This window comes from Bos grunniens, chromosome 10, assembly GCF_055505025.1.
Source record: "Bos grunniens cultivar Pamir isolate PY7600 chromosome 10, Bosgru_T2T1.0, whole genome shotgun sequence".
NCBI lineage: Eukaryota > Metazoa > Chordata > Mammalia > Artiodactyla > Bovidae > Bos > Bos grunniens.
In genome coordinates this window covers 45,829,034-45,840,054 of record NC_141174.1, presented here as the reverse complement: position 1 = coordinate 45,840,054, position 11,021 = coordinate 45,829,034, and the positions used below count along the sequence as shown (strand labels likewise).

At 47.9% G+C, this 11,021-nt stretch overlaps 1 long non-coding RNA gene across 2 annotated transcripts; it reads left to right on the top strand.

Annotated features, from left to right (window-relative positions):
• The first annotated feature begins 3,607 nt into the window (after positions 1-3,607).
• LOC147364471 (uncharacterized) lies at positions 3,608-10,332 on the top strand. Of its 2 annotated transcripts, none has more exons than XR_015134518.1 (4): positions 3,608-4,626; positions 5,637-5,957; positions 6,172-6,260; positions 9,567-10,332. It is a non-coding gene; the product is annotated as an uncharacterized LOC147364471 (long non-coding RNA). The 2 variants fall into 2 exon arrangements; XR_015134517.1 differs by having other exon boundaries at positions 9,563-10,332.
• The last annotated feature ends 689 nt before the right edge of the window (positions 10,333-11,021 follow it).

The following is an 11,021-nucleotide window of genomic DNA, read 5'->3' as shown; positions in this document are numbered from 1 at the left end:
TGTTTTAAGGTGGGTCTCTTGTAGACAACATATGTAGGGGTCTTGTTTTTGTATCCATTCAGCCAGTCTTTGTCTTTTGGTTGGGGAGGCCCCAACCTTAACGGAGGCCCCGTTAAGTGGCGGGGAGGCGATAAGTCGCAGCATTGGCGCTCGCCAAACACCTCATCACCTGAGCTGCTCGGACCTGGGAAGAGCACAAAACGCAGCCCCAACTGAGTCTGCGCCTCTGAGGACTACCCGAGTGCCTGAACCTGAGCGGCTTGGACCTGGGAGGTGCATGCAACCCAGGACCAGCCTCGGATTGTTCCCGGCGGAACAACCTAGAGCCTGAGCAGTGTGGGCAGGGAGGCTACACGCGCCGTGAGCGGGGGCAGACCCAGTGTGGCTGAGGCACTGCGAGCGCACGCCAGTGTCATTTGTTTGCAGCATCCCTCCCTCCCTCCCCATAGCGCGACTGAACAAAGAGAAGAAATACAGCTCCACCCACCAGAACACCGACACAAGCTTCCCTAACCAGGAAACCTTGACAAGCCACCTCTACATACCCACACACAGCGAGGAAACGCCACAATAAAGAGAACTCCACAAACTGCCAGAATACAGAAAGGACTCCCAAACTCAGCAATTTAAACAAGATGAAGAGACAGAGGAATACCCAGCAGATAAAGGAACAGAATAAATGCCCACCAAACCAAACAAAAGAGGAAGAGATAGGGAATCTACCTGATAAAGAATTCCAAATAATGATAGTGAAATTGATCCAAAATCTTGAAATTAAAATGGAATCACAGATAAATAGCCTGGAGACAAGGATTGAGAAGATGCAAGAAAGGTTTAACAAGGACCTAGAAGAAATAAAAAAGAGTCAATATATAATGAATAATGCAATAAATGAAATTAAAAACACTCTGGAGCCAACAAATAGTAGAATAACAGAGGCAGAAGATAGGATTAGTGAATTAGAAGATAGAATGGTAGAAATAAATGAATCAGAGAGGATAAAAGAAAAACGAATTAAAAGAAATGAGGACAATCTCAGAGACCTCCAGGACAATATTAAACGCTACAACATTCGAATCATAGGGGTTCTAGAAGAAGAAGACAAAAAGAAAGACCATGAGAAAATACTTGAGGAGATAATAGTTGAAAACTTCCCTAAAATGGGGAAGGAAATAATCACCCAAGTCCAAGAAACCCAGAGAGTCCCAAACAGGATAAACCCAAGGAGAAACACCCCAAGACACATATTAATCAAATTAACAAAGATCAAACACAAAGAACAAATGGCTTTTCTTTTTAATGTTTTAAATTTAAATTGTGTCTGAAACTTTCTTTCTTTAGCTCTTTACTCTAATATTTGGCACCTGCAGATTTTAGTCCCAGAGTTAGATCAGCCTGGAGAGTTTCTAATTTCTTGAACTCTCAGTTCTGGCCTGATTCCTACCCCCTGGGAAATATAATGCTACTCCTAGAATCTATCTAATCCACACAAGGACTATTGTGTAAGGACATTTCAGTGATCAGAGTTTATGACTCAGAACTTTAAAAAGTCTAAATTCTAGTATCTGTTCTTAAATTGTGTCCTGGTCAGAGTTTAAGCCTCCCAGTTTTCCCCCACTTCACGTTACAGAAACTAGATCCAAGAATTGATGAGACAAACTACATTTGCAAAGATAATGTTAGATTATGATAAGAAAATAGTTTACAGAAGACAAGAATAAACATAAGGGGAGAGAAAGGTTAATGAATATTTGGGAGTCATTTAGGAATTAACCCAATATTGAGTATCTATTGATGCTTTTGAACTGTGGTATTGGAGAAGACTCTTGAGAGTCCCTTGGACTGCAAGGAGATCCAACCAGTCCATTCTGAAGGAGATCAGCCCTGGGATTTCTTTGGAAGGAATGATGCTAAAGCTGAAACTCCAGTACTTTGGCCACCTCATGCAAAGAGTTGACTCATTGGAAAAGACTCTGATGCTGGGAGGGATTGGGGGCAGGAAGAGAAGGGGATGACAGAGGATGAGATGGCTGGATGGCATCACTGACTCGATGGATGTGAGTCTGAGTGAACTCCGGGAGTTAGTGATGGACAGGGAGGCCTGGCATGCTGCGATTCATGGGGTCGCAAAGAGTCAGACACGACTGAGCAACTGAACTGAACTGAACTATATGCCAAATAATTTCACATATATTCTCCCATTTAATCATTAAAGTAACCTTGTGGCATAGGCACTATGTGACTTATTAAAAGGGAAAACTGAGGCTCAGAGTGGTTAAATGCCTTGCCCAAGGGTCCCATCACTAGTGAGCGTTACAAGACTCCTAGTACAGAATTCTTTCCCCTGCCCCACTCTGTTGAAAAGGCTAGTAAATTCTACAGTTGGCAATTTGTCATCCACTACCTATGATTCACTTTTTAATATAAATCTTACTAAAATAAATTCATTTTTATTCTAGTAAAAACTCAAAATATTACCTTGTCTAGAAAAGTAAAATTGCAAGGTTGTCCCTATTAGAATAGTCTAAGCAAGAACTGGGAAAGGTGGAATTTGTAGACAGTTGATACCATTCCCTGGATTCTTTACAAACAAGAATAAACCCCTATCTAATGCAGACTACTCAATGCTGCCTCCTTTTAGTCTAAGTGGGGCCCTTTTACCGAGGAAGCTGCTAATATGGCATCAGGCTATTAATGGGAAAAGCATTTACTTTAGATTAAGAATAGTGTAAAGTAGAGCCGGGCCCTCTATGACTGGCTATTAGGGATGTTAATTAAATATTTATAATGTCTAAATTAGCATAGTGAAAGCTCAATTCATCAATTTGTTCTGGTCTGTTTGTAAGGGGGAAAAAATAACTCCAAATGCCCCTGAAGAAAGATGCTATGTGAGTCAATAGGAGGATGACTGAACAATTTATTATGATTGTGGTAAACTTTTTATTTTGATTTTATTTAAAGATACTTGTTGCAGCACCTTATCTTAAAGACCATTTACCACAGTCAATATACTGGAGGGCCATGTATTATTCATTGTTATCCAATGAAAAATTTGCTAAGGTGCTTCCATGCTGAATGTCTGATTGATTCATTGATTTCTTGATAGTTACTTCCAAAAAGTAAAGGCTAAGTTTGATATTGAGAAGTGGGGCTGGAAGCCAGAAGCCCCAATTCCTTCCTTTATTACCAACTAGCCTGCTGAAAGACCTAGTTTTCCAAGCCTTTAAATGATATCTTGCTAATAGAATAGTTTTCAGGCTTCACGGTTAATAATTGAGAGGAATAGTTGGATCTTCCATTGAAAACTGCTAAGTATGTGGCTGCTTCTCCTTCTGTCCGTGTAGGGAAGCCAGGAATATTAACACCTAAATGCCCATAGCCTGTGAATGCCTAATTAATGTCTTTTATGAATTCCATTCAATTATTTTTAATCTCATTTTATTATGAGAAAGTCCCCAAAGGGAAAGACCAACTGTCCAATCTATTTTCAACTGAAGATGAGGCTGGCTGCAGTGGAAACTTCATCACTAACATTTAAATGAAGTTTTGTGTGGCTGGCTTAAGCTCATCACCACTCGCACACGTTTGGGTAAATACAGTTAAATATGGGTGGAAAGTTTGGAACTTTTTTTAAACAAATCCATTCTCCCCATACTGGCCCAGTAGTTAGTTCCCTGATCATATCTGATGAATGCACTTCTCCCCCAAAACTAAAAATTAGAAAATTAAACTATTAAGACCTCATAGTTTGTTTTGGTTATAATGAACTGTTTTCCTTCTGTCTTGTAGGTTTTCTTCTCCAATTAAGAAGTGACCCGAAATACAATGTGACCCCTCTTTATATGGGTGCATCTGATCGCCCTCTTTCTTTCCTCCATCAGACAAGCTGGCCTTCCCTAGAGGGTGGGCTGGCGTGAAAGGGTTAAAGGTTCTCTGGTCAAAATGACCCAACAGAAGGAGCCCGGCCCAGAGCTGAAATCTAAGTGCTAATGACCGCTGCCCTTCACCCCGCTGCTGTCCACCGGCCGGACCTGAGGCCGGGTAGGGGCCGGGCCTAGGAGTGGGCACAATGTTCTGCATTTAACATTTGAACTTCTCCTATCCGAGGCAGCAGGCCGTTTTGTCCTGAGGTCGCTGACCCTGGCTCCCCCATCAGCTGCCCTGAAACCTTAATTGAATGACAGATGGTCATCTTCGGGGGCGCCAGAAGCTGCGGGCTGCCAGCCGCGCAGGGGCTGCGGCCCCAGGCCCCAGCGGTCCTGCCCCGGCCCTGCCAACAAGGGGCGGGCAGCAGAGGCAGCAGGAGGCCCGCGGGAGCGGCGGGCTTGGTGGGTCTCGGCCAAAGGCGTGGCCCTGCGCCCCCTGAGGAAACAAGCGCCTAAGTGGTCGCACGGGCAAATAGCCGGTTCCTAGCGCCCTAACCAGCCTCCCAGGCCGAGCGACCCAAACAGTGCAGGCCCTATCTAGGCCTCGGGCCCCGGAAGGCAGCCGAGAAGGGACAAAACGTCTCGCCTCAGTGTCGAAGGCCCGTATTCCAACAACCGCGGGCCCCAAGCGTCGAGGTCTGGAGTCCGTGCGGCCTAAGGCAAACAGGCCAGCGTCCAAGCCCAAGATGCCCATCCCCAGGTGGGTCCACCCTCCTGAGCCGGCGAAAAGGCCCGGAAAAGACCGATCCCATACCGCACGCGGCCTGCCCTGAGTCACCAAGAGCGCCTTCGGGCGAGCGCCATTCTCGGCCGGAGGCCACGCGAGCCACGCTGATGTCCGAGCGCTGGTGCCCCAAAACTACCCCATTGCAAGGAGCTGTCAGGGCTCTAGGGTAATAGATGGGAGCCCCAAAAGGCGCCTGGAGGCACCAGAGTCCAGCAGCGCTGCCTCAGCCGCTCGTCCGCGCCCTAGTGTCCTATTTCTTTAAAATAAAAGCTGCGAGCCCTACAATTACTGGGATTACAGTGAGCAGGTATTGATCTGCAGCCGGCATTGTAGGATCAAGCAGGCGGGCGGAGGCAGACATCGCTGCTCCCACCCCCTTGCCGCCGCCTAGGCCTGCAAAACGCTAAAAAACCATTTCTAAATGTTTGATTTCAAACGCACCATCAACACCTGCTGCAAACGTACTACCACCACCACCCCCCTCCCCGCCTGCACCTCACCTCTTCCCCTCTGCCCGTGGGCCTCCCAGGCCCGAGCCAACTACATCGCCACCTTAAGCCCCCTCCCCCTTTTTTTCCCCTTTCTTTCTTTATTTTTAATTACTGAGGGAAAATATACACATAAGCAAAAAAAAAAAAAAAAAAAGCCTCCCCGGCAGGCGCGAGCGGGGGTGTTGAGGAGGCCGGCGAAGGCGGTAATGCAACCCTAATGCACAGATAGCTGACATCAACTTCCGTCAGGCAGCTCCTGGAGATCGAACCTTTCGATTGTAACTGGGACAATTTGCATAGTGATTCCCTTTCAGAGCTTTCCCGGGTCCATAACAAGCCCAGGCAGCTATTCAAATGCAAGTTGCAACCCCAAATGCAAGGCTAGCCGGACCAAAAAGAGCCCTCCGGCGCTCTGGAGAAGCGAGACCCGTGCTTTGGATCTCATCCTTCTCTTCTTTTTTCTCTCTTTCTCTTCTCGGGTTCCTGATTTAGCTGGGAGCTGTTTATTTATGGCTGCAAATGTGTGCGTGCGAGAGAGAGAGAGAATTGATCTTTGCCTGGACTTAAAGATGGAGCCGAAGGCGCTGGAGGGAATTTGGGTTTGCGCGCCTAGCTCAGACCGGGGCGCTGAAGGGGGCCGTTTGGCACGAAGCCCGAGGTCGCTCTTTTCTGCACCCCTCACCTCGCGACCTTTCAGGAATCTGAGGGGTCCTGAAGCGGCCTGGCTGACCCACCTCCCCGGGGCCGAGCTTCGAGAAAGGCTTCATGGAGGGAGCCATCCCGTCCCTGTCTTTAAAATGAGCGCAATAAAAGGTATCACCTGCGACTTGTGCGGATCACTTTTTCTTACTGTGCACTGGTGCGGGGGCGGGAGCGGAGGGTACTTACAGTTTCCGGGGTGGGGGGTGGGGGGCTTATAGGATCCCGGGGAGGGGGGAATTAGGAAGCTAGAAGTTAGGCTCCCCAGTTTCCCGGTTTCTTTCTCATTTGAAATTATGCAGATTGACTCTCGTTTCCTCCCTCCTAGGGGGCAAATCCTCAAACGTGAACCTGATCACTTGTCACAGAAGCAACTTGCCATGAAATCCGCTAATGCGCCGCGACTCGCCCACCCGGGTAAGCCTCTCTCACTGGCGCGTGCGGAGGTGGGGGTGGGGGACAGGCCGGGGCAGGGGCTCCAGGGGCCCGGCGTCGCTGGTCCACTGCTGAGCCTGTAGCCACACAGACAGGGTGGGAACCGAGGGCGGAGGGCAGAAGCCGCGTCACGGTCAGGGAGCCGAGCGAGGGCGCCCCCCTCCCACCCTGCCCACCCAGCTTCGGCGCTAACAGGTCCTCCTGGCAAATTTAAAGTAGCAAATGAGGGCGGGAAGGAGGCCTCCCAAATAGGGTGTAAATATCCAGGCGTGCCAAGCGTGGTGGAGGGTACGCGAGCGCGCGTCTGCGGTCTATGAGCGGTTCTCCTGCGAAGCCGCATGCGGCGGCAGAACTGCACCTGCATCCGTGCGAGTCGTAGAAATGGAGATAGCCAGGGTCACTGACCTGGGGAAAACCCCGAGTTAGAACTTGTCTACACTTCCCTAGGCTGGTTCCCGCTTTCTAAATCTCCCAGGTGGCTTGTTGTCTCTGCAAATCCAACACAAACGTACTCAGGATTATCTCAGGCCACTGTCCTTGCAGCACTGACCATTATCTCGATGGAAGAACGAGCTCCTCTGGTCAGAGAGCATAAAGCGGCGGCTAAATTCGTGTCTTTCCCCACCCACCCACCGCACCCTTTAATGGTGAGAAAATATAGGCTTCTCAAATCCACAGAAGCAACCAAACACACATTTCCCAATGTTCTTTGTTTTATATCGGTTCGGGTGCTGGAAGCTGTCTGACAACGAGCTTTTTCGTTGAGCCTGTTTTATGCAGAGCACTTGGGATATTTTTCAGTCTTGTATCTTAAATATATATATATATATATTAAATGCTTTATGGATGGTTTTGCAATAGGTTTCTTAAGGAACAGATATGTTCCTAGGTGTTTGGGATTGAATGGTGAGAGAAGCTGCCTGGAACGTATAAATAAACCCAATGCAAATTAAAAACACATTGAACAGAAGAAATGATTATGAATGAAGATGAGGGCATTAACTAGTCTGGAAAAAAACGATTTTAATGTCTGAATTTTCCAGATTTCATGGCCACAAATAACAAATTGAAAGGAATTTAGTCTATCCTTTTACCTGTGTTTTCTTCATACACAATGGAAGAACACAGGCCCCCCTGGGTTTGTCTGTCGAGTGCACATTTATAAGCATTTCAATGGACAAATCAGATTTGGGATGTTTTCCTACTTTTTCTGTAAACCACAAACAGTTTAGTTCTGATGCAAAACAATTTAAAATTAATTCAGGGTGCAGAAAAAAAGAAAAAATGTAAAATCCTGACAGTTAAACTATTACCAGGTTCCCAGGGGTTAATTTGATATAAATAACCCACTTGCCTGTGAGCACAGAAGGTGGAAGTTAGAGGTCCTGGCAGCAAAAAGACTCCGGTGGTAAAAGAGCTTTGTGAGTCTGAGGGGGTCTGCAGAGGATCTGAGCCTAGCTTTGGGTTTGTTGCATCCCTCTTGCTCACTTAAAACAGTAACTCAAGATGTAAGTAAAAGTGTTTTCATTTTTTATTGATCCCACTAACATCTTTCATTATCCAGCATGTAGCCACAGCAAATTATTGCTCATTTGATACCGAGAATTCTATTGACCATCACTTTCGTTGGAGAGAGAATTCTAACTACTAGGCTCCTCTGTAGTCAGAGCTGAGGCTAAGAACATTCCTCGGCTAAAACCCAAGTAAATTGAGCCTTCTGCCTCCAGAAATTGATGGAGATGTGTTCATTACATGAAGCCACGTGAATGTGCATAGAGATCTGCTTTTTACTCTGCCTGCCTTGCCCCTACTCATGCGAAAGGTCGGTCCCTTTGGAACAGATCTGTCTACTTGGAGAGCTGGGCATTCGTTAACCTCTCCTAGAGCCCTTCTGGCAACTTCTTTCCAACTCTGACCAGGGTTAGGGCAAGGGAAATGATGCAACAAAAGCCTGCTCTTAAAAGGTCAATCCTGTGCTCAAAACCACCTCAATGGAGACACCTATGGAAATCATTACCCACTCCCTCCCCCAAAAAAATGACTCCTAAAATATCCAGATGAGTGACTTTATGGTCTGGATACAACTTTCTAAATTAAACTACCATCCCCTTCAACTCTCCTTGTCATCAAAGAGGTCTAAGTACTGGAAGAGGGAGCTCTGAGTTCAATGTCTGTTTTCTCTTTGGTTGGCAATGGGTGTCCAGCCCTGAATGACAAGCCAGGCGACTCCCGTGCTCCCCGCCAGTGCACGAAGAAGGCGAACCCTGCCGCTTGCGCCCCCAAGCCCCCAGTGAAGGCCTGACCTTTGACCCTAGGGCTAGCAGCTTCGGAGTACTCATGGCTAAAGAGGGAGGAAGGTAGAGAAAAGAGGCTGGAGAGAGGGTCCGGGAGAGGAAAGGAGAGACCAGACTTGTTTCCCGAGAAGCTAGTGGCTGAATTTGCCTTCACGCGGAAAGGAGTCCAGAGCTGCCCCAAGCAGGCGCCAGGCGAGTTCTCAACCCTCGGGCTGCCTTCCCCCTTCCCAAGGTGGCTTCCTCAGATAAGCCTGTCCGGACCCAGGCGCCCTTTCGGTCTCCCTTCGGGCGTCTCCGTGAAAAGTGCTCCGATTCGAGGGTGCGCTGAACTGGCACCCCGGCAGCGAAGAGAGAGACGTCAAGCCTGACAGCGAGCGGGGCCCGACCACCGCTAGCCCGCCGTCGGCGCCCAGCCGGGCTTGTCACATTTCCCAGTAGCATGTAATCCACGGCCGCTACACCGTAAACCCTCCACCCCAAGAGGAGGCCAGGACGGCCTTGGAGAAGCTATGCCCGTGGGGACTCGGTAGAGGAGATGGTTTGGTTAGGTTTCATTTCCACAACCACCAGGTTTTCCACTAGGTTCCAGAACAAATGGAGAGCAAATTAATGCGTTTAAGAAATGAGTCGGAGCTTGCAGTCCGCCAAACGGCTCCAACTCCAAATCCAAAGGCGGATTTGGGGCTCTTAGGGACCGTCTAGGTAGTTATTTTCCTAATGGTGCTAAATGAGCGGCGTGAAACTGTTCTCTCGGGCACCGCGCTCCATGAACCTTGTGCGTCTGGGAGCCACTCTTGTTCTAGAACAAGGTAGTAACGGGCTGGGAGCATGCTCTGAGCACGCGGGACTCTTGCCCAAGAGCAGCAGCCTAGAGATGAGAGTAGATTCTAAGTGGGTTTTTAGGGGTTTCGAGATAGGGGAGGGGAATTTAAGCTGGGATTCATACAGTGGATTTTTTTTTCTTTGTTTTTCTTTTTGTTTTTAACGTAGATAGATAACCCCCGCAGTGGTGTAACCAGCGCGCGCGCCCAAAGCCGTCTTGTCCCTCGAATGCGCTCACCGCCGGCAACACTTGGAGAATCCAGCCCACAGTGGTTTCGAAAACCCCATTTTCCTGATTGCAGCTCAGACTGTGGAACCCCGAGAGCCTCCCCAAAGAGGGAGCGTGAATCGGGCCAAGTAGTGGGTCGGGGACACACACGCACGCACGCACGCACGCATATGCACACAGAGGCAGAGCAGTGCTTCATAGGACCTAAGATCCAGGGTGGCTGGAAAGGGATCTGGGAGGCCACGTCTGAAGGAGCCAGCAAGGCCCTGGTGCTGCCTCTGCCAGAGTCGTGCAGCCACTGAAGCAGCCTGATCCTGATAGTTATTTTGGGGGGAAAAACACCTGGAACCCAGGTTTGAGCTAAAGAAAGTAAGGGCAAGTGACAGATGATCAAGCATTTCTTTGAAATGAGGAAGAACTGAGAACTACCCAGCTGGCCTGGCCTTAGGGCAAACTGGACCTTAGGAAACTACTCTCTTCGCACACACAGCAGCACACATCCTCCGATGGCAAGTTCACCCGTGCCCAGCAAGGGCCACTGCACCTCCTAACTGCTTTTTCAGCCTCCTCCAGGTTTTGCCAGGCAAATGAAACAAGAACTCAATAGTAAATTATTTTGTTCAGACTTCTGTCTTTTTATGAAAATAAAAGGCAACACTTTGTCATTTTTAATCATATAAGCAGACAATAAACCTAATCTTGATATTGATTTTTCCAGAATCAAGTGATTTTGTGCAGTGTCTGTTTTATTTCCTTTCTGAGGAAGAGCTGTTTGTTGGTAGATGGTGTGGCTCTAAGACTGCACTCCAGTGGGCAGGTGCTTATCTGAAACATGTAGCTGATTGTGGACTTTGAAGCGAGATAGCTAAAATGGGGTTCTGCCTGGGTGGCAGGAAGTTTGGTTTTTGTCTAGTTATTGAGATAATGGTTTCAACCTCTGGTGCACTAGGATAGATTTAAGACTCAGCTAGTGCTTTTAGAAGTTATGGCCTCAGAGTTTCACTGCAATTTTTTTCAAAATAAAATCAAATAAAAATAAAACCAACAACCCCAAAATCTTGATGTTATTGGTCCCAGACAGCACCGTGAGAAGCATTAGCAAGGAAAGCACACTCTCGAAGCAGCCCCAAGTTTAGGAAAGGGACATGACCCTGAGCTGGCCGACCTCGGACAAGGGCAAAAGCCCAGTAGAGAAGTGGCAAGGGATGCAAGTTCCTGCTAATGGGCTCAGAGGCATGGATGATTTCTCTGAATTCTGATGTTCTTTCTTTCCTTTGTCAAAAACAAAGTGATATTTGATGCTGATGCCAAATGGTGTTGGCACCTTTCATGTGAAAGTCTTGAGGTGCAGGGAAGTGGGCCTGGCCTCCACCTAGCTATAGAAGGAAGAGAAAGAGG